Here is a 24,778-nt window from a genome sequence, read left to right as displayed (position 1 = left end):
ATGGCGAACAGGTGTTCTTCGTAGTGCTGCCGCCACCTTTGGATTACCTCACGCTCGTTCGTAAGAAGGTTCCCGTTTATGTCCTTACACATATCAGGCTGTGGCACGTGGCCCTTACGTGAACGGTTTAACTTCTCATAGAACTTTCGTGTGTTATTAGCGCGGTACAGTTGCTCCGTCTTTTCACGGTCTCGATCTTCCTGCTGACGCTTTTTCCTCCGAAAATCGAGTTTTGTCTGTACCGCGTGTTTATATCGTGCCTCGTTCGCCCTCGTGCGGTATTGGGGGACGTTCAAAAATGATGTCACAGGTTTTAGGGGGGGAGGGGGTCCAGTGATGGTTGATTCCCGAGAGAATCGGCAAAAAGTATTTATTCTCTCGCCACTTGACACACACTCGTCTATAGTTGTCGTTATTCGGATCAACACATGCGATCTCATTTTGATGAATTTGAGTGAACCCGACTGCAAGCATGTTCATTTCTTCCTTAACTCTATTGAATAGCGGCTTCAGCCGGTTCCCGATTCTCTCACTGCTGATCGGAGCAGCACAGAAACTCGTCCAAGTTGGATCGCAGCTCGATAATTTTCGGCGAGCGAGTCCTATTTCACTCGTTTGATTGCAATCAGGCATGTTATCTTTCCATATGAATCGGATATGCGCGCCCTGCATGCACTTCACGGTAAATCTGTTAATGTATATGTAGTAATGAAACCATACAGAGGAATGACGGCCAATATACAAGGGTTAGACAAAAAGGTTGAGATAGGTAAAAATAAGTCGAAATTCAAATCAGCATAATTTTGCGTATAATAATCCAATTTTGATAAAACCAGGACCATCAGAAGCGGACACTCTTCTAGTATATATCGTCCGCCTGCAAAACCTGAGATTGGTCCTTGGCCACCGGAAATGTTGCTGGTTTTCCGAGGGTATATTCAAGATGCATTTTTTCCACTGCTTGTCATTTTATGTGACGTTAACTTTCATCATGTTTTATGCTTTCTCCGAAAACTAGAACTAATATGCCGGCCAATGGTAACTGAAGATCGATAATCCATCTAAACTACACAGAGATACGGACATTTCCGTAAAAACGGTACCGGGGACATGATGAAATGATAACAGATCGGAATAAGGCATATATGAGTATCTGACTTCATGAATTTGTGAGACGATGATTACAGGAACATTTCCAGAAGGATAGTGTCCACTGCCACCCTTATAGCAGGTTCCATGGGCCTTCCAGGAGGGGCCGGTTTTGGCACCATCTGGAACCATGCATATATGGGTGTCAAAATTCATGTTTTCCCAAGACGATGAATATAGGATCTTTATTAGAGATATATTTTGAGGACTGTAAGAAAGACAATTGGCCAAAGATAATTTGTAACAGGTTCCGGAAGTTCTGCGAAAGTAACATTTGTTCAGGGTGTATGGCCAATCCCGTATACCTATCGGATTTTCGATCTCGGATTTTCGAGCATTGGTCAGCATATTAGTTCTAGTTTCTGGGGAAAACATAAAACATTATGGCAGTAAACGTCATATAAAATGACAAGCAGCAGAAAAAATGTATTTTTAACATACCCTCGGAAAAACCGGAACACCACCGGTGGCCAAGAGCCAATCAGAGGTTTCGCATAGGGCCAGTACACTAGAAGAGTTTCTGCGTCCGATGGTCCCAGTTTGATCAATTCTACGCAAAGTTATGCTGATTTGAACTTCGACAAATGTTTGCCTAGCTCAACCATTTTGTCTAACCCTTGTATGTACGTCCGTCCCTAAGCAATCCGTTTGAATTTAATTAAAATGGCATTAAAAATATTTTTTTAAATGTTTAATTAAAAATTCAACCTATCAGATATGATACATGGCCCAAGATATGGCATAATAACTAATATGATGTTAAGAAAATGATATTGCTTAAAAAGTGTGTAAGTATGTGAAATTAACGATACTGGGTAGTATGCATAGTGAAAAGTATTGGAAATTCAACGACATGTAGAAAATCAACAATCCCTGTCAAACAAATATATATTCGACATTCAGTTAAATTTTATTGCAGTTAACAATCTAGTGTGGTTCAAATTAATGTATATTCAAAGTAAAAGCAAATTCAACTGAATGTTGTGTTCAATTGCATGCTACAAATGCCTACGTGCACTAAACACATTTAAAATATTAAAATTGTACCATATACATTCAAAATTACAAAATATTTTATCTGTTCGCGCTACCAGAAATGATAAACAAAATATGCCGTTAACATCAATTCAAATGATCGGAAGTACCAATAATTATCATTTGACCCATTCTTATCATTAATCATTTTTTCATATTTGGTACACAGTTTTTAATTGGTTACATTTTGCCAACCCCGAAAAAACAGATTTTTCAAAAATAATTTATCAATTTCCACAGCGTACGAATCGTATATACAAACTTTCCTTGACCGTTAGGAAATTTGCAGCAATATGTTCAATATTAACTTCAATATTAACTAAATTAGTGGCGGATCATCTTTCCCAATAGGCGCTTTTTAAACTGATTTCCCATATGGCCGGGGTTCTGCCAAATCGCACCAAGCGCCAAAAAAATAGCCCATTTTTCTGCCCATGCTTTCGATTTGCAGATTCAGTTGATCATAAATCATATCGGATATCCATTAACCCCATAACTGAGTATATCCTACAACAAATGTACGTATGAATTAATATGGAATAATTCCCGTTTTCCTTTCACGAACAAAATAGCCGAAAAGCCGCTTGGTGCGGTTTGGCAGAACCCCGGCCATATGTGGAGATTCAGAAAATAATTTTCTGCTATCCTTGCATTTTGGACCCGCTGTAATATCCGTACATATAGTATAGCGTGACAAAACAGGGACAAAGTGAAGTGTTAATCATATTTTCAGTGGCAGGTTGACTTTAATAAACTGCACATGAAAAATATACTTGTGTGATGATTTTTAATCGCAATCAAAAATAACTGAAAGATAATGGATCAGAAAAACACAGAAGAAAACACAAATTAAAGGACAAAACTATGAACTGTGGAAGCACCATATTTGATGGCTTCATTTGCTCTTCGTTTTGCAGCTATGACATAAAAGAAAATAATGGATGAAGAATAAACGTACCTGAATAAAATATTTGGAAGTCATTCACATAGTTCAGTTCGTCAATTTTTCACAGTGCTAAGGATCGATTGATTTTTTTTTTGCGTTACATGACTTTTGTTAGAATTTTCTACCCCTTTCTATAGATAGTTGAGCATTATGAGTAAGTTCTCCATTTTAAGTCGAACATCGACTCATTCGAACGTATTTTTCGACTAAGAGTAGATGTAAAACATTATGTAGGGGAACTGCTCTTTGAATTCATACCATGTACCCAAATCAATACCATCCGTAAACAAAGTATTGGTGCGCAAATTGTTTTATTTCTCATTTTTGATATTTTTTTCAGCAGTAAGCACGCCGGATAACAACAAAACACGACACAAATTTAGCCTAAACTGCCTGTTTTGCAAATGTTGTTGATATAGAAGCATATTAATCATAATGGAACAGATATCCTATTGTGTTATTTTAACTAACTCTCCAGCCTATACGTTGTAGATGATTTTGAAGCAGTTTGTCCATGCGTTTTTACAAATAATATGATAAATATGCAGTTTTTCTAGGCGGGATTTGAGATTCTTACGAGAAAATAATTTAATATAACTGTACTTAATGTAGAGTGTAAACTTAAAAGTTGTCGTACCCAACAATTACAATTACAATTAATATCATACAAATCAAATTACTTTCGTTGTACGAAATTTTAATTTTTAAGTTTGTTGCAAACCAGTACATTGCAGTTTTTACGCTGGGAAACGTTTTCGCGTGTTACGTAATATTGTTGGGAAACCGCATAAAAACTTGAGGAAAGAAAGGCTTAAAAATCGAATAAATTCCTAAACCCCCGTAAATCAAAAAATCCGTGTAAAAAACGACCCTAAAAAGCGATCCCATTGTAATCTTTATTGATAAAATGTATATTAGGGTGGTTCAAAAAATCGATTTTGCTCCACAGTGCTTATCTGATTCTTTATCATGCTCTGAGTGTCCTCTGAAAATTTGAGCTCATTTGGATTTAAACTGATTTAGCACAAGCCGTTTCAAGTTTGCATGCAAATTAGTATGGGGAAATTTATTTTTTCATTATACTGTTAATGACGCTTCCCCATCAAGAGCAGGTTAAAAGAAAACCTACATAGCTAAAAGGAATACTCAACAGCTTTCACCCAACGGAAACCGCATGTTAATTAATTGCCCCAATAATTAGTAATCGATTTTAAGACAGGATGCGAATCTTTAGTCATGATCGTTAAACTTCTTTGAGGGCATCACTGAAATGTGCAGTGCAACATAGTAGCCTGAATTTGTGTGTGCTATCTTTCCCGCTACGAGCAGCAATGTTGCCTGTTGAGGAGTTATGCAATTAGGTCCAGAAAACCACGGTATAGATTAAATTCGATTACTAATTATTGGAAAGATTAATTAAGATGCGGTTTTCACTGGGAGAAAGCTGTTGAGTATTCCTTTTAGCTATATAGGTTGTCTTTTAACCTGCGCCTAATGGGGAAGCGTCATTAACAGTACAATGAAAAAATAAATTTCCCCATACTAATTTGCATGCAAACTTGAAACGGCTTGTGCTAAATCAGTTTAAATCCAAATGAGCTCAATTTTTCAGAGGACACTCAGAACCTGATAAAGAATCAGATAAGCACTGTGGAGCAAAATCGATTTTTTGAACCACCCTAATGTATATAAAGTTATCCACCATTTGGCACTTATTTTTGAAATAATGATTCTTTTATAAATTGTCCTTACGTTGTCAAATCAACTTTTTTTTAAATTACCTGTCATTTGGTAGAAGGAGATCGTAAATGCTTTGGAAGCACTTGCCATTAGTATTGCGAAAAAAAATTGCCCATCGGTCTGCCGATATATCATCGATAATTTAGTTAAAAGCAAATTGTGCCATGGACATAGCGGTAAAATTTTAATTGGGAATTGCCAATATGAAAAGCGTTCATATAAATATTAAATATTCTATATGCGACTGAAAACAAAAATGTCTTAAAAAGTATCACGGCACATGCTTACTCGCAATATGCATGCTGATTCACTAAACCGAAATGTGCGTCTCCAGAATTGCGAGGAGACAAGTTAAAACATCCGCCAATGTTTTGATTTGATCATTTTGAAGTCAAACGATTGTTACGTAAGCCAATTTTCATGCATCCATTTCGTATCCAATTCAAGCAACGTACGCTTCAAAGCGGATAGAAGCAAAATTCTTGTTGCGCTAGGTACCTCGCTTCCTTTGCCGAACAATATGAGTGAGAGTCGAATCACATTTTCATAATATGATCCTATCGAATGTCCCGAGACTGAATGCTGGATCGAATCAAGAAACGATAATGAACAGCCAATGTTTGGCGCAGACTCAATCACCACACGATTCACCCGGGCAGCAATTACACACACCAGCGATCGGAGTATGTTTACTCTTAAGCAGGATTCATTCGGAGTGTCTGCAACCACATCTGCTCTCAGCAGAGAAAATGAATCAGGCCCACTCATGCTCTGCGTCGATTGATTCGGAAATAATTCCAAAATGAACGTTCATTGAACCGAGTGAAACCATCACTGAGGGGGTCTAAGATTTTGTGACAGTACATGTACTAGGTATACAAAAAAGCTAGACAGAGGGGGGAGGGGGTTTAGAAATCCCAAAAAGTAGTGGACGTCATATTTGAATCGCCCCTTGCAGCAATCTCGCCCATGCTGCATTCTTCTCTTCTACTAACTGCTCACATTCGCCGTCATACAGTCGTTTCTCTGATCCGGGGGCACCGTGCCAAGTGCAGCGGTTGCGGTGCTACCAATGGCGCATCGAATATCTCTCCAGCCATCTTCAAGAGACGCTGCGCCTAGCTGCTCTTCCGTTGGGAATGCCACTTCCAGCTGCTGCGCGTATTCTTGGGCTAGTCTACCGTCTTGTAGCCGCCCAATGTCAAGCCGCGGCGTCCGACTTCGACGCGTGTTGTACACCGTCGAGAGTTTTGAGCGTAGGCATACTGCAACGAGGTAGTGGTTGGATTCAATATTCGCACTGCGGTAAGTGCGGACGTTCGTGATGTCGGAGAAGAATTTACCGTCGATTAGAACGTGGTCGATTTGGTTTTCCGTTTCTTGGTTAGGTGATCTCCATGTGGTCTTGTGGATATTTTTGCGGGGAAAGAAGGTGGTTCGGACTACCATTCCGTGGGAGGCTGCAAAGTTTATGTATCGTTGGCCGTTGTCATTCGATACGGTGTGCAGACTATCCGGTCCGATGACCGGTCTATACATTTCCTCCCTTCCTACCTGTGCGTTCATGACGATTTTGACGTCCCGCAGTGGGCATCCATCGTATGTCTGCTCCAGCTGTGCGTAGAACGCTTCTTTCTCGTCTTCGGGTCTCCCTTCGTGTGGGCAGTGCACGTTGATGATGCTATAGTTGAAGAAACGGCCTTTAATCCTCAGCTTGCACATCCTTGCGTTGATTGGCTGCCACCCAATCACACGATGGCGCATCTTACCCAGCACTATGAAGCCGATTCCCAGCTCGTTGGTGATGCCACAGCTTTGGTAGAAGGTAGCCGCTCGATGCCCGCTTTTCCACACTTTCTGTCCTGTCCAGCAAATCTCCTGCAGCGCCACGACGTCGAAGTTTCGGGGATGTAATTCATCGTAGATTATCCTGTCGCAACCTGCGAAGCCTAGGCGACTTGCACTTCCATGTTCCAAGCTTCCAATCGTGATCCTGTATTCGTCGCCTAGGTCTTTGCCGATTATATCGAGTCGCATTATCTCTTATATTGTTCGTAAGGTGGCTTATTGGGCCTGCGCAAACCTCCTGTCTCGTCGGAGGACCGTCGTGTCAGGGCTGTTTAGCGTCTCACCTAGCACCAGGACTTGGGCTTGTGCGCTTTGAGCGGCATACGGTCGCTTTGGCGGAGCCTACTTGCGGATACATGCAGCTTTTTATAGGAATTTAACAGGGCCCACTGTCAAACCCCACCACATCCTAGGCAAGCCCCACAACTCGCAGATGGCCTGGGGAGGGATCGTCAAGCCCTTGGACATAGTCCCTGCTGCCCTTCGGAAAGTTAATTATGTTATCTCTATTTGACGTTAAATAAGAATGTTCAGCCAGACATATGTATTTTGTTAATTAACGTTTATTTTACATAGGGCCTGCTTATAGACACATGCAGCCTTTTGTAGAGGTTTAACAGAGCCCACTGTCAAACCCAACCACATCTTAGGCAGGCCCCCTAACTCGCAGTGGCCGTGGACATAGTCCCTGCTGCCCCTTCCAACCTTGTGACCACATAGGACATAGAAATATTTAAAAGTGGAACAAGAATGGATTTCAACAGTGAGTAAAAGTTAAATACACCCGATTCTGTTTTTACACGGATTTTTTTCACACGGCCGTGTAAAAAAATCCCATACCAAATTTTTGGAAAGTTGGTCTTTTGCCTAATTCGTCGAGAAATCATAAATTTTGTTTACACGGGTTTTCAAATTTGGAACTGAAAACTTTTTTTACACGGAACGTATTCCCGTGTAAAAAAATAATCGGGTGTACTTACTTTTTCGGCCATTCTTCAGCTAACATGGTCATTTTCTATCATACTTGGAAGTTCATTGTACATATTTACCACACGTAGGCTATTAAATTCAAGATAAAATATGTATTCGAGATAATCACTATCTTTCGATACTACTCAAACCTGCGACGATTGCGCGAGCCAAAAACTCCATATAAAAAAAATGTTAACATTGCCCTCATGGCGAGCGAATTTTTAACACGGGTAAAAAAATTGTCATATGACGCCATGTTGCAATAGTTCATGTACCTATAGACACGGATGCAAAGTAAATTCTGTACTCAAAAATATTCTCCATTCAAACATAAAGGGTAATATGGACACCCTAAAACGTTGTAATATTGGGGACCTACACCATGTACGTGAATCTTAAACTGAAGCACTACGATGGCTTGAAATCAATAAAGTGGAAACAATCAGATGTTGTGATTTTATGACAATGAAAATCAGGATGAAAAAATCCTGGTTTAAAAGAATGCGGGTGCAATGGACATAGTGTGTGGGTAAATCTGACATGTTAAAAATTTGAGCTTGCAACAACGAATTTAGTAGATGAATTGTCTCTATAGGCTGGGATTTTGGCTAAAGACTGCTGGGTAAAAGGCTAGAGACCGCGAGATGGGGGATTCCTTCAGGTACGCGAAATACCAATGGTACGCTTTATCCAGCATTTGCCGAGCTAACTTTCTCTAGATCTTCTTCTTATTGGCATTACATCCCCACACTGGGACAGAGCCGCCTCGCAGCTTAGTGTTCATTAAGCACTTCCACAGTTATTAACTGCGAGGTTTCTAAGCCAGGTTACCATTTTTGCATTCGTATATCATGAGGCTAACATGATGATACTTTTATGCCCAGGGAAGTCGAGACAATTTCCAATCCGAAAATTGTCTAGACCGGCACCGGGAATCGAACCCAGCCACCCTCAGCATGGTCTTGCTTTGTAACCGCGCGTCTTACCGCACGGCTAAGGAGGGCCCCTTTCTCTAGATACTCTTCTTAATAATAAGCATTTTAAATCATTAACCATTAACTTTGCAAAAATTTTGAACAGGATTACATCGAAATTCGTGACGGTCCCTAATTTGGAAATTTTCATTTTACACCCTGTCTTCCCCTTAGGAACCATCATCTATATACATAAAAATGAATTTCTGTCTGTCTGAACCTTATAGACTCCGACACTACTGAACCGATCGGCGTGAAAATTTGTATGCAGAGGTTTTTGGGGCCGAGAAAGGTTCTTAATGGTTCCCATACAAATAAAACAGAAATTTCTGCATTACGCGAGAACTAAGCAGAGAATAAATCAATTTTAGGCGAGACGAAGTCGTCGGGTCTGCTAGTATAAAATAGAACACGGTTCTAGAGAAACTACAGGACATAGATTGGCAGCTACTAATGTTCCACCGAGGAGGCGTTCTAACCGGTGTGCAAAAAAAAACAATTGTTTGTCTCGTTTAAAAAAAAACCCAGATTAATCCACCTAGCGGTGATGGTGCCTTTCTCGTTCGTTAAAGGTTTGGAAAAATCTAAAATAACACCAATATATGGATTGGTCTTATTTTTCATATTTGTTTATATGCATAAAAAAATTCTCGCCAAACGCAATTTGTTGCATAAGAGCTAAAAATGGCATTTTATTTTGTAGTTTTAAAATTAGTATTTTCGCCATAACTTTTGACCCAATTGTACGATCCGGCCAAGTTTCTAGAGGAAACAATGGGACAAGATTCTGCGTCGAATGCAATCTGTTGCGAGCGACCTGAGAAGCACACATATTGCACATCAATCACAGTAACTTATATATGACCGGATTCAGTCACAATATGGTTACTGCGAATCTATGACAAAAGGTCGAAAGGACAAAAGGTCGAAAAGACAAAAGGTCGAAAGGACAAAAGGTCGAAAGGGACAGAATGTCGAAAGAACAAAAGGTCGAAAAGGACAAATGTTGAAAAGAACAAAATGTCTAGAGGGACAAAAGGTCGATAAAGAACGAGTTGAGTGTATTCTAAAGGAATTTCTTAAATGAATTTATTTTCATGCAGAAATACCACACTCATCTCATCAATCAAAGTTGAAGAATGAGCAATTTTCAAAGAAGTAGTGATTACTATGAACCAATATTATGAATACCTAGATAGTTCTGCTAGAAATAAAAAAATATTGTTTATTTAAGAAATGAATAAAACTTGTATTGCGCGAGACAGAGTTGTCCTATACAGTTGGCAAAAAAAAATGCCCTTTTATTTTTCACTATTTTTAACAATTGAATAAAAATCGTTGAATGAGTGCAAATTAACAGATGGAGATCTATATTTTCTAAATGTCACTTCAATCTGTCTAAATAGTGCACGCCGCAGCCACGCAAATGCGCGCATTAAAAATACAAGGCTCCTCAAAGTCTAAGCGATTTCATCCCCAAGACGGTGACAGCTTGTTGCGGCGATTATATCGTTGGGTGGATGCTGGCAATGCTCGATTTACGCATCCATACCAACAGAATCGCAGTCGCCAGGCAATAGAATCGCGTCGCGATTGTCTCGTCGCGTGTGTTTGGGGGAACCTTAATACACGCCGATGTGTTTGATGTGCGGCGTGCGCCATTTTGAGAGAACGAAGTGAGAAAACTCAAACGAAGAAGAAAACTCAAACATCCATCTGTACATATTGAATGAGTTTTATGTATTTGTTAAAATTGTGAAAAATAAAAAAGCAGAGTTTTGCCAATTGTGTAAGGGAACTCTGGTGCCGAATTGATTCTCTCCGTTTCAGTTTCTTGTCTATTCCGACCTTTTGTGACTTTTGACCTTTAGATCTTATTGATCTTTTATTCTTTTCGGCCTTTGGTCCCATTCGACGTTTTGTCCCTTTCGACCTTTTGTCCCATTCGACGTTTTGTCCTTTCGACCTTTTGTCCTTTTCGACCATTTGTCCCTTCGACATTTTGTCTTTAGACGTTTTGTCTTTCGACCTTTTGTGCTTTCGACCTTTTGTCCCTAACCTGGTTACTGCAACCAGATTTGTTGAACTTATGTTGCTTGGGGAATAGATGAAAAATAGGAAATATTGGGACAGGATTCTGCGTCGAATGCAACTTGTTGCGAGCAAATCGGTTGAGGATAAGTGCCCGAAAAATGAGTGACATTTTTTACGCGATTTTTTCGTATAAATTTGTATTTTGGCCATAACTTTCGATCCCATAGTTCGATCTGGCCAATTTCAAATAGGAAACAATGGGACATGTATCTGCGTTGAATGCAACTAGTTGCGAGCAAATCGGTTGAGGATAAGTGCCCGAAAAATGAGTGACATTTTTTACGTGATTTTTTTGTATGAATTTGTATTTTGGCCATAACTTTTGATCCCATAGTCCGATCTGGCCAATTTTGAATAGGAAACAATGGGACAGGATTTTGCGTCGAATGCAACTTGTTGCGAGCAAATCGGTTGAAGATAAGTGCCCGAAAAATGAGTGACATTTTTTACGTGATTTTTTCGTATGAATTTGTGTTTTGGCCATAACTTCCGATCCCATAGTCCGATCTGGCCAATTTCAAATAGGAAACAATGGGACAGAATTTTGCGTCGAATGCAACTTGTTGCGAGCAAATCGGTTGAGGATAAGTGCCCGAAAAATGAGTGACATTTTTTTAGTAGTTTTGCGCACACACACACACACACATACACACACACATACACACACACACACAGACATCACCTCAATTCGTCGAACTGAGTCGATTGGTATATAACACTATGGGTCTCCGGGCCTTCTATAAAAAGTTTGTTTTTGGAGCGATCATATAGCCTTTACCGTATACTTAGTATACGAGAAAGGCAAAAACGGATGCGTTCACATGCATTGACTTAAAATTTTGTTTTACCATTTTTTAAAATGCCATTGATTACTTTTCTCACAATATTTTGATCATTTTTATTGATATTTAGATTGTTTTCATGTTTTATAAACATAACAATATGTTTAGGAGAGCCTTTGCCATCCCCAGGTTGAACAATCTTGCCCTCACAGCTACAATCAACGAAGAAGCAGATCGTACACATTCGAGAATAACTTTATCTCGGTACCAATCACAGCCACAGGAGTTTGCCAGAACCGGAAACGAGTTGTGAAAACGGCGATGACAATTTTAGCGAAATGACAAACTTCCTCCTCTCCTCTGTGGTACATATTGCGTTCTATTGCGTTGTGACAGAGGGAAAGGAGCGCGCCACACGTAAGGGATGTCTACAACCTGTTGTTCGAAGGAGGAGATTATACCTCCGCGGGAAAGGTTGCCCGCTGATATAAAAATGTAAACAGTGACAAACTTTCAATTTCTTTGTGATATTCTTGGCAATTGATATTTGCGGAGGGGATTTGCGAACAGGCGCATAAAAAGGTAATAGGTGCCTACCCCGGTTGCACATTCCGGGTGCCACCAGGGGAAGGCAAACCAAATCGGCGAAAAGGTTGATTGCGGAAGTTGTTGGCATTAGGACCGGGTATTAAATTGTTTGCGCGCTCAGCAGGAAGCGATGAAATCGAAATCAATTTAAATGATGAGGATATTGCAGGGTCGATTGGGATTCGAACGGGTGAATGAATGAGCAATGAACGTAGCAGCAAACGGAACAAATATATTTTTGCAAGCTAGAACAAATTGATGGGGAAAAATGATATACCTAGTTGTTGTTGCTTTTGATGCTGACTTTTTGCAACATGTTATTTTGGCAGCTATTTTGAAAAGTTTTAAAATTTAGGGGGAATGACGGCTTTGGCAGGTTTTGTTCTATTATTGGCAGGGGGGTTTTTATGTCTGACTATGCTCAAATTTGGCCTAAACATTCTTTGCATATCAAAGAATATTGTGACCAAATTTCATAAAATTTGGTCGACAAAAACCCCCCTTCCAATAATAGAACAAAACCTGCCAAAGCCGTCTTTTCCTTCAATTTTGCTTAACATAAATAAAGGGTAAACGGTTGGTGGTTGTTGGTAAGCTTCAGCGGGTAGAACGAAAATCTCATTATTTTTTATTATATTGAGCCATCCACAAATTGTTGAATATCGGGGAAATTCAAGTGACTTTTATCTTAATCTTCACGTAAGATTTTGATAATGAATAGGATAGGTGTACCATAGTTAAGGACACTTTGTTTTATAAAATATAAATAAAAGGCATGTGCATATATTGCATATAGTTGCGTTTGGCAGGAAATTTTACAATGAGTAAAAATAAATATGAAAAATGAGTGTAGTCCACCCATTAGTGTTATTTTAGATTTTTCTTATGTTTTTCTCAACTCAGCCCGAACGAACGAGAGAGACATCCACACCGCTAGGTGGAATAATCAGGATTTTGTAGATAATGTTAGAAATTTATTTTGTAGATTTGTAGAAATTTAACTTTTACATACCTTCTCGGCTACTTCGACATAGAACATTATTTTTAACCAACCACTGCCGAACAAATTACGCCAAATTAGGGCCTCTCAACCGAATGATGGCCGTTTACAATCAACACTGTGAAACTATTGAATTAACAATGTCTCGGCATAACATTAGACAGTATTTTCAAAGAGCAAACATTACAAATTCAGCAGTATAAATTCAAAATCCTCTTTAGTCTTTAGTCGTGCGGTAAGACGCGCGGCTACAAAGCAAGACCATGCTGAGGGTGGCTGGGTTCGATTCTCGGTGCCGGTCTAGTCAATTTTCGGGTTGGAAATTGTCTCGACTTCCCTGGGCATAAAAGTATCATCGTGTTAGCCTCATGATATACGAATGCGAAAATGGTAACTTGGCTTAGAAACCTCACAGCTAATAACTGTGGAAGTGCTTAATGAACACTAAGCTGCGAGGCGGCTCTGTCCCAGTGTGGGGATGTAATGCCAATAAGAAGAAGAAATTCAAAATCAATTCATTATACATCACTTTACTAAAAAAACCTATTATTTAATTATACTATAGCATTACAAAAACAAACATGTATATGTATATGTACTAGTCTACGTTGGTTGACGAAATAAAATAAATAAATAAATTAAAAATCCAATAGTTTAATGACATGGTTTGTGATTCGGATACCTAGTATGACAATTGCTATATACAATATGAAAACGATATTGCTGTAGTAAATAAAATGAAATATAGTTTAGCGCAATTAATAGTAAAAAAATGTTAATTATTGAGAAAGGTTCAAGAACAGTTTTTTCACTCGTTCACTCAACCACCTGGACTATAAAAATTCACGAGAAGTGCCTTTATGAGATACGATGGTAGGAAAAACTGAAATTTTCCTCATTTTGATAAAACATCTAACATTTCGGCGAGGAAGAACGCCTTAGAACTAACCAACAATGCACTACGCGTCTCCACGCACTGTTCATACTAGAATGCTGATTCGCCGACGCGTGGTGCGTTGTTCTCTAAGAGCAAGCAGCTACAAGGCATTTTGCCTCATGAGTGTTCTGGCCACGAAATATCACCACTTTTTTTTTTAGATATGAAAATTATCGATGTTACTGAGATTCTCTACAATTTAAAGATGGCATCAGCTAGCTATATTGTATAACTGTTGCTTGAGGTAAAAACACCCATGAAAATTTTTACAGCTTAGACATTAAAGCAGTATTTGCTTAGCTAGGGCATATTGCCCCCCTTCCCCTATTGCCGGATCAGCTCTAATTATACAAGTATTTAACCAGCAGATGATACTCGGAATCAGTTGAAAGGTCATGATGAAAATACGACGAAGTGATCAAGTTATGAGAATGGCGATGATGGGAAAGAATTTTAGTTTATTTATTAAAATCGATGACTTGGTTGCGATTCACTCCCTTTGTGGGGGAAGGGCCGTTTGGCCGAATACTGTTCGGTAGAGTGCCATTAGGCCGAAGGCCACTAGAACGAAAGTTGTTTGAGCAAGTATATACCATTTGACCGAAAAGGACATTTGACCGAGAAGGACATTTGAAAAGTGAGAAATGAGGTGTGAAAAGTGATACATCTCACTTCTCACTACGCTCGGTTTGTTGCTTCCCGTTTCAGGCGGGTGACAGTTCTGCCACCTTTGCAAATGTTCGGCCGACAATGTCCATGTCATCCGCGAAGCAAATAAATTGACTAGATCTGTTGAAAATCGTACCCCGGCTCTCCGCATGACACCTTCTAGCGCAATGTTGAACAACAGGCACGAAAGTCCAATACCTTGTCTTAGTCCCCGGCGCGATTCGAACGAACTGGAGTGTCGCCCGAAATCTTCACACAGTTTTGCACACCATCCACCGTTGCTTTGAACAGTCTGGTAGGCTTCTCTGGAAAGCTGTTATCGTCTCGCGGTCTATACTGTCATAAGCCGCCTTGAAATCAATGAACAGATGGTGCGTTGAGATTGGTATGGTATTGAATGGTATTCACGGCATTTTTGAAAGATCTGCCGTACAGTAAAGCTCTGGTGCATTGTCGAGCGGCCGTCAACGAAGCCTCCTTGATAACTTCGAACTCATTCACTAATGGTGATAGATGACGAAAGATGATCTAAGATATCACTTTGTTGGCAACATTAAGGATGGTGATCGCTCGACAGTTCTCACACTCCAGCTTGTCGCCTTTCTTGTAGATGGAGCATATAACCTCTTCCTTCCACTCCTCCGGTAGCTGTTCAGTTTTCCGGATTCTGACTATCAGTTTGTGCATGCAAGTGGCCAGCTTTTCCGGGCCCATCTTGATGAGCTCAGCTCCGATACCAACCTTACCAGCTGCTTTAGTGGTCTTTAGCTGTGGGATGGCATCCTTAACTTCCCTCAAGGTGAGGGCTGGTTGGCATCCAACGTCCGCTGAACTGACGTAGTCATCTCCTCCGCTGTCTTGACTGTCACTGCCTGCAATCTCAGCGCCATTCAAATGTTTCTCGTAGTGCTGCTTCCACCTTTCGATCACCACACGTTCGGCCGTCAAGATGCTCTCATCCTTATCCTTGCACATTTCGACTCGCGGCAGAAAGCTTTTGGGGGATGCGTTGAGCTTCTGATTGAACTTGCGTGTTTCTTGATAACGGCGCAGCCTTTCCATCTCATCGCACTCCGCTTCTTCGAAGCGGCGTTTCTTCTCCTGAAAAAGGCTGGTCTGCTGACTTCGCTACCGTCTATAACGTTCCACGTTCTGACGGGTACATTGCTGCAGCGTGACCGCCCACGCTGCGTTCTTCTCCTCCAGAATCTGTTTCCACTCTTCGTCGAACCAATCGTTCCGTCGACTTCTTCCCACATACACCCAGTTCTTTTTTTACACATGTGGGTTTTAGGCGATTATGGCCTTTAGCGTTAATGAGACTATGAGTCAACCCCATGAAAAAAATCACAAAAAATCAAAGAAAATTCAGGTTGTATTTGAAAAACTGTGAAAAATCAGGTAAACCAGGAAATTAAAGAATACCAACCGTGTAGAAAAAATAATGGGTGTACCCAACTTCGTTCTCCGCTGCGTCGCTAATGGTTGCTTTGACTGTATTCCAGCAGTCTTCAAGAGGGGCCCCATCGAACACACCCTCTTTCGGCAATGCTGTCTCGAGATGCTGTGCGTATGCAGTGGCGACATCAGGTTGTTTCATTCGCTCTAGGTCGTACCGCGGCGGTCGTCGGTACCGAATATTGTTGATGACGGATAGTTTTGGGCGCAGTTTAATCATCACCAGGTAGTGGTCAGAGTCGATGTTAGCGCCACGACATATCCTGACGTCGATAATGTCGGAGAAGTGCCGTCCATCAATCAGAACGTGGTCGATTTGTGATTCTGTCTGCAGTGGTGATCTCCAGGTGTACCGATACGGAAGGCTGTTTTAGAAGAATGGCCATGTTATCGGAGGCGGTGAAATCAATTTGTCGTAGGCCGTAGGTGATGTTTGAAGGAATCCCGTGGCGAACTACCAAAAGAGCTCCTGGACGATCTCCGGCGGAATTCCTGGAAAAAATTAAAGGAGCTCTTGAAAGAACCTCTGGGGGACTTTCCGGAGAAAAAAACTGCTGGATAAATTTCCGAAAGAAATCATGGAGAAATTTTCAGAGAAGCTCTTGAAATTATTTGCTAAGGAATTTCTTGAAGAGCTTATGGATGAATTTTTGGAATTATTTCTAAAGGAAGTTCATATAGAATTGTTGGAGGAAAGCCTTGAAGAATTTCCTCAGGAACTCCTGGAAGAATATTTTGAGAAACTAGTTTAGGACATTCTGAAGGAATTTTCGGAAGAATTTTTGGATTAATTTCTGAAGAACTTTCTAAAGGAACACCTGAGGTAATGCATGGAGCAATTTCCGAAGAAAGTGAAGGAATTCCTGCAGCCGAATTCCGAAGGTTCAAGAAAAAATTTAAAAATTTCTTTGTAAATAGAGATTTATAAATTCTCTTTCTCTTTCCGAAAATTTCTTCTCTTCATACCGTATTCCGATAGTCTGAAGAAAAAGAGAAAACTAAAATTTCTTGCGAAGAAAAATTTCAGTTTACAAATTTTCCACTAGATGTCTTTTGACAATTATTTGCATACCGATTGCTCAGAACATCCTCATATCGAAAATAAAACTTGCTTCCGCTTATTGTTACCAAAATAATAAAGGGTAAAAATGATAAATATTCAATCTAGTGATGAAAATATGCAGTAACAGCAACATTGTTGTGATTTCCAACTGTCTGAAAATAACGAATGCTCTAACTTCATTACTTCGAGAACACCGAACCATTAGCATTTGGCTTAGCTTTAGCAGCTCAACTTTAGCTCAAGCAGCAGCTTAAACAGCTTTAAGCAAGCTTTAGCTTAGCTTTAGCTTAGCTTTAAAACAACTTTAAGCAAGCTTTAGCAGCTTTAACAAGCTTTAGCAAGCTTTAGCTTAAGCTTTAAACAGCTTTAACAGGCTGACTTAAGCAGGCAGCAGCTTAGCTTTAACAGGCTGAGCAGCTTTGAGCTGAGCAGGCTGAAGCAGGCTGAGCAGGCTGAGCAGGCTGAGCAAGGCTTTAGCAGGCTGAGCAGCTTTGAGCCCAGGCTGAGCAGGCTGAGCAGAGCAGGCTGCACAGCTGAGCAGGCTGAGCTGGGCAGGCTGAGCTGAGCTTTAGGCTGGCAGGCTTTAAAGCTGAGCTGAGCCACTGGGCAGGCTGAGCCCAGCAGCTGCAGGCCAGGCAGCTGACAGGAGCAACTGAGCAGGCTGCAGGCTGGGCAGCTGGGGCCCAGGCTGAGGCAGGCTGGGCAACTGGGGCCAGCTGAGCTGGGCAGCTGGCTGGGGGCTTTGAGCTCCAGGCAGGCTTTGGGCAGCTTTAAGCAGGCTTTGAGCTGAGGCAGGCTGGGGCTGTAACTGAGCCAGGCTGGACAAGGGGCTGGGCCAGAGGCTGGCACTGGGGGCTGGAGCAGGGGCTGAGCCAGGCTGAGCAGGCTGAGCAGGCTTTGAGCAGGCTGGGCAGGCAGGCTGAGCCAGGCTGAGCAGGCTGAGCAGGCTGGGCAGGCTGAGCAGGCTGAGCAGGCTGAGCAGGCTGAGCAGGCTGGGCAGGCTGAGCAGGCAGGCTGGCGGGCTGAGAGGGCTGAGCCAGGCTGGAGCCCAGGCTGAGGGCAGGCAGGCAGGCTGGGCTGAGCGGGCTGAGCAGGCTGAGCTGGGCTGGAGCGGGCTGGCGGGCAGGCCCAGGCTGGGGCGGGCTGAGCGGGCAGGGGCAGGCTGAGGGCTGGGCAGGCTGGGGCAGGCTGAGCCAGGCTGGGGCAGGCTGGGCCGGGCTTGGGCCAGGGCTGGGGAGCCCAGGCTGGTGGGCTGGGAGCTGGGCTGGGGCTGGCTGGGGCGGGCTGGGGCCGGGCTGGGGGCTGGGGCTGGGCTGGGCTGGGGCTGGGGCTGAGGGCTGGGCTGGGGCTGGGGCTTTAGGGCTTGGGCTTAACAAGGCTTTGGGGCTTAGCTTTAGCTTAGCTTTAGCTTTAGCTTTAACTGGCTTAGCTTTAACTAGCTTAACTTTAACAGCTTAGCTTTAGCTTAGCTTTAAGCTTTAACAACTTTAGCTTAGCTTTAGCTTAGCTTTAGCTTAGCTTTAGCTTAGCTTTAGCTTAACAGCACTTTAACTTAGCTTTAGCTTAGCTTTAGCTTAGCTTTAGCTTAGCTTAGCTTTAGCTTAGCTTTAGCTTAGCTTTAGCTTAGCTTTAGCTTAGCTTTAGCTTAGCTTTAGCTTTTGAATTCTGCGTACTTTTTATTATGATAGTTGATTGTGCATATATTTATCATGATATTAAAAAAAATCGGGTGTTTTGGAATGTTTGCCTTGAAAAAATTTAATTAAATAATCAATCAAACACGATTCTTCTTCTTTCTCGATGGCTCTACATTCCATCTGGAACATGGCCTGATTTTAAACTTAATTAATTAACTCAATTATACCGTAAAATTTCATCCCAGAAAAATTTCTTATCGAATTTCTCCCACCAAATGTTGGAAGAAATTTAAATTCTCGATTTCTTTTTCATCTGTCAAAAAATTTCTTCCACACTTTCGTCGGAATTCCAAAATAATTTTTTTTTGAAAATCTCTTCGAGAATCTCTTTTTTTACAAGAGATTTTTTGACCGGAATTCGGCTGCTGGAGGAATTTCTTGAGAAACTCCTGGTGGGATTTCTGGAAGAACGCCGATAGGAATGTCCGAAAGAACTTATGGAGAAATTTTCGGAGGAAATTGGGGATGAAGGGATTTTGGGAGGTATTCCTGGATCAAATTTGGGAGAATTTTCCAAAGAAACTTTTGGAGGAATTTCCTGGGAAGTTCTAGAGAAACTTATAGAGAAATATTTAAAGGAACTTTTGGAGGAATATACGGAGGATTTTCTGAAGGAATTCCTGGAAGGAAAGAGTTTCAGAAAGAATTTGTGAAAGAAAATTCCGAATGAGTCTTCGAAGAAATCACTTGAGGACTCATCGAAGAATTCCCATAACCTCCTGAGGGAATTTGCGAAGGTAGTCCAGAAAGAATTTCCGGGTAGCTTCTGGAGGTATTTCCGGAGAGTTAAAAAAAAAAACTACTGGAGGAGTTTTCTCATACTCCTGGAGGTATTTCCCAAAACATTTCAAAAGGAACTCTTGGAGGAATTTCTTGAGGAAGCCCGCGCGCATATTTCAAAGTAACGTCTGAAGGAATTTTCGAGAGAGCTCCTGGAGGAAATTTTGGAGTATTAATTTCAGGAGGAATTCAAGGAGCACTTTCCTAAGGAATGCCTGGAAAAGTTTCGTGAGGAATTGCTGGAGAAACTTCTTGATAAACTCGTGAAGGAATTTCTGCAGGAACTTCAAGGAGAACTTTTGGAGGAACTCTAGAAATAATTTTGGCAGGAACTTCTTGAGGAATATTTTGAGAAACAACACTGGAACTGCTGGAGGAATTTCATATGGAACTCGTGGAGGAATTTCTCAAGAATGTCTTGAAGGAATTTCCGAAAGAACTCTTGGAAGAATTTCCTGAGTTTAGAGGTATATCTTGAGGAACTTATTTCTGGAGTAACTCGTGAATAAATTTCCAAAGGAACTTCGGCAGGAGTTTCTGAAGTAATATCTGGAGGAATTTTTGAAGAAACTTATTCAAGAAACTATGGACGAACTACTGGATGACTTTCCAAAGAAGCTTCTTGAGAAAATTGCAACGGAATTTCTGTTTCTGGACAATTCTGAAATTTTTGTATTTTTGAGGTAATTTCAAAATTTTATGATTGGGAATTTTATTTTTTGTCGGCTTTGTGTCTAACAAATTTCTTTACGAAAAAATTGAAATTTAAGCGTTTTACCTGAAAACAAATGTTTGCCTTTTTTACTGATTTCTTTTTGCGTCGGCTTGAGGGTCTAATCTTTTTTATTACAAGGATTATGAGATTTACGTGGTTTACAAACAATATCAAGATTTTAAAAAATTCAAAGAATTTGTTTTGCCAAAATTGAATGGGGTCGGAATTTTTCAATTTTTTTAATGACTTTCTCTTAAATTTTAAAAATTTCTGAAAGTGTTATCTGTTATTAGTTTTGCTCTCTTTTTATCACAGAGTGAGGGCTTACTATCAATGATTCACTATCAATGATTCAAAGATGTTGTGACAACCCTGGGGATCCTTCCACGCGTGTTAAATTAATTTACCTTTCAGTTACAGCAAGGCGTCATTCCACGGATTTCGTTCCGTAGATTATCTCCATAGTTCCACTTCAGCGCTTTGCTGGGTTCCCATTCTGATGGGCAACTCTGAAATTGTCACAAGCCATTGCATCTTCTAGGTAGATATCAAATTTAAATGAATTACTTACTGGGGATTACTTAATTTCGGTTCTATATCATCATCTCAATTGTGTCTCGAACTGGGAAAATGGGACCTTCTCTCGTTGCTTCAGTTTTGCATGTTTGATTTATCTACAACAATCAATGTACTCCTCAATATGACCACGATTGCATCTCGACATATTCGTTGATCGGAATTTCCTCTTACCTGATAGATTTAATATTGTTTTCCTCTTCCAATTTCTGCATCCCGTCTTTTGATAGTATCTGCCCATTTTCTTGCTGCGATTTATTTCTTCACTCGCGGAATAAACATATTTTTTCAAAAAAATCACTCCTGAAATGAAATGAAAACAAATTGGATTTAACCCCTTGCTGGCATTCGGACGGTGATGGTTAGCCACCCCTATAAATGGGAACACAGTCTGTTGTGAGCCGCTCCTATAGCAAGGAGAACAGATGCTCGATCAGATTTTTACCTCCGTGGAGCAGCAAATCTCCTCTTCCCTGTCAGCATACGACCATGGTTCCAACCGGATGGTTACCCGATCTTCCCAAAGGTTGCTCGTATCCCGGCCGGAGGTAGGGAGGTAGAATAGGCTTTTTTTGTTCGGGATGAACAACTGCGTCCATTTCATTGAACTTTTGCAGTATACCCGTGTCATTTGTTTAGTACATGTTTTTCTGTTCCATTTCTATTGAGAAGAAATGAAGTAGTCGTTTTTTATTCATATATTTCTCAAGCATAATGTAAGGCCTCTATAGATTAAGGTACCGCTATTTATACCCTTCGAGAAATGACTTATACCAACTCTCAAAGGCGCGCCTCTCAATCAGTTTCGGCTTAACAATAAGTGGGATGATACTGATTTTGGCCATGCATCGGTACTGAAGTTCAAAGATATTTTTGCTTCTTCTTATGAGATCCGATTTTGTACAGAGATCTGATTTCATTGCATTTGATCATTTTTGAATCTCACCTTTACACAGAGTTTTAATCAGTCAGATAGTTCAGCAGATCCACCAAATTCGTATTCGCTTCTTTCCTAATTAATCAGCGCTCTGGAGCTTGACGATTCATGTCATCGGCTTCGAAACCAGCCTAAGATTGACTTACGTTTTTATAATTTACTCCATTGACTCCATCCAGATTTTCCTCTAGATGGGTCATCTAAAAGCAAATTATAGTCGTTCCATACTCTTCCGACCATCACTCATAAGTATTAACAAGAATAGTAAGAACTAGAGCACAGTGTGGTAAATCCTACTCCGTAATGCTCCGCGAAAAAGTGTCTACCCAGCATTACAGGCTCCGTTAACTGCCTTGCTAATTGTTTCACCCCATTCATCCCCTCAGCACGGGTCGCCTGACACCTTGGGATTCGGGGTTAGGGACGACATATTGTCAGCTTCAGTGTTATACCGAGCCTGGCGATATGACCGGATTTACACCGTTACCACCGTTAGAATAGGCTAGAATGGGGTCTATTTTATCCCATCAGGTATGCGAAGTACCAACGGCACGCATTACTCAGCATTTGCCGTGCCAAACAAATTGGCTAGGCCTGTTGAAAATCGTACTCCGGCTCACCGCATGACACCTTCAAGCACAATATTGAATAACAGGCACCAACGTCCATCACATTATTGTCGTAGTCCGTGGCTTCTTCAGCTTATTTTGAATTGAAATATCTTCAATTTCTGAATAAATTAATTGCTATTCATGAACTGTTGAGTCCCTTGGGGCGAATATGATGCGGTCATCAAATCCGGTCCACTAATATACAATACTACAGTAACGTGCATTTATTTTCTTGGAAATGCTTAACGACAGTAAATTCTGTAAAAAACGAACGAAAAAAAATTTTGTTTATTTTGCAGCAAAGGTATTAACTTGAGACGAAGATTGCCGCTGATGTTTCTTTAGTTCATTTTCCAATGCTTAACAGATGAAATTTTCAAGATTATGCAACCAAACCATCAATAGTATTGTCCGCTACTGTCTCACCCCTAGTAATGCATGGCACGGTGTCCTTCTCCATTACGAAGCGAAACCGGATACTTAAAATTAAAACACAGTTGAGCACAAACCGGTCAAGCTCCATTCGTTGCTTTGAACCTGAAACGAAACGACGATCTTGAGCCGACCAACTCCGACCATTTCCTTGGCCAATGGCATCCAACAGATTGTATGCCTGATTTTTCACTTGGCACTCCTTGAGGGTAGCCAACATACATTGTGCGCTAACGGCGAGCACGCCGCCATGCAGCGAAGACCAACTCCGTACTTTATTTAATTTATATTTCATAAGGGATTATGGAAATGCACCGAATTGCAAATGCTAAATAAGGCAATTTGTATTTATGAGTGGGGCGGTTCGTGAGGATGACTGTCTTGAAAGCACCGATGATGGTGCTGATGATAATGTGGCAAAGCGAACTCCCATCGGCCAGCGCACTGTAGGCAACTTGCTTGTAAGCATGGCAAACATTATTTTCACGCTTATTTTTGTTTATTTTCAAGCTTTGGCTATTCCCATGTGTAAAAATAAACGTTTTTTCAATTATCCGTGTTGTATATACATATTTTATATTTAATATACATATGTATTGTCGTCAAACATCGAATAATTAATCCAATCAATACACGCAAAAAAGCTTTCTCGAATTTGTGAACTAGCAAGAATACATCGGGACTTAAATCACGGCTTCGGGAACACCGGAACGTTTTGGAAAACGTAACTGGTACTCCGGATTCCTTGATTTAAACACAGTGTTGGATCTCGAAATTGGGGAACTTTTTTATGCATGTATCAACAATAAAGATTAAATGTTTTCTTTGCACGAAGTAGCTTGCAAACGGATTATTAGATTTGCAAGAATTTTTATTTCTATGCCTCTTGTAAGTTTTATTTGGCACGCGCTAGTAATCAAATGCAAAACTATCTCTAGTTATTTTTCGAGCAGCCTGTCCAATAACTGCAGAAAATCCCATTCGAGTTTTGACCACCAGCATCCCTCTAGTACAACGCTCGGTAGCCGGATAGAATCCGTTAGAAAGTGAATATTAGACAATCTCTCGTCACCGAAAGCAGCGGAAAAGCCTGAACCGGAATCATAATCGGATCTCGTTAGAAGGAAAAGTTTTTGGCTGACCTGCAGCGAACAAAACCACCGTCGTCCCTCCGGGATAAGCCGCTCATCATGGGATCAGATAAACGCGCGCCTGATGTTAAGTATCCAATGCTTTCCCACAATATTCGGTATGAGTCGAGAACATATAAGTTTCCGGAAAAACTAAATTGCTTCGGATAGCGTTCTGAGTGCGATTCCATGGATCACGGGTGAGTGACGCTTCCGGTGAGTAGAAAACCATGTTTTTGGTGAAACATCATTCGCTCCAGACATTACTGACAGTTATTCCCATGCATAATGAAATGCAAATGATCCACATTTCGCTGTATTGAGGGAAGAAAAATTGACCAGGCAGAAGCAGCTGGCGCGGAGAAAATAGTTTTTAAATTCAATTTTCACTTCCACCACTCAGCCGCGATATAAACAAATAATGCAAACTACCAGGAAGAGACCGCTTAAATTTGCATATTTGATGTCTGGGAATTATGAAGCGGTAAATATAGAAGCATATCAGGTGGGACAGCTAGAGATCAAGAAGAATCTTGTTATATACTGTAACTGGAGTACTAAGCCACATTTTGCGTAGTTTGAACGCAGTTATGCTTATTCGTTTTTGATCAATAGAATAATTTTGAATGAGATAAACTTACTGTG

Source organism: Armigeres subalbatus, chromosome 3, assembly GCF_024139115.2.
Source record: "Armigeres subalbatus isolate Guangzhou_Male chromosome 3, GZ_Asu_2, whole genome shotgun sequence".
In the NCBI taxonomy this organism is placed as follows: domain Eukaryota; kingdom Metazoa; phylum Arthropoda; class Insecta; order Diptera; family Culicidae; genus Armigeres; species Armigeres subalbatus.
Note: the sequence above shows the minus strand (reverse complement) of the source record.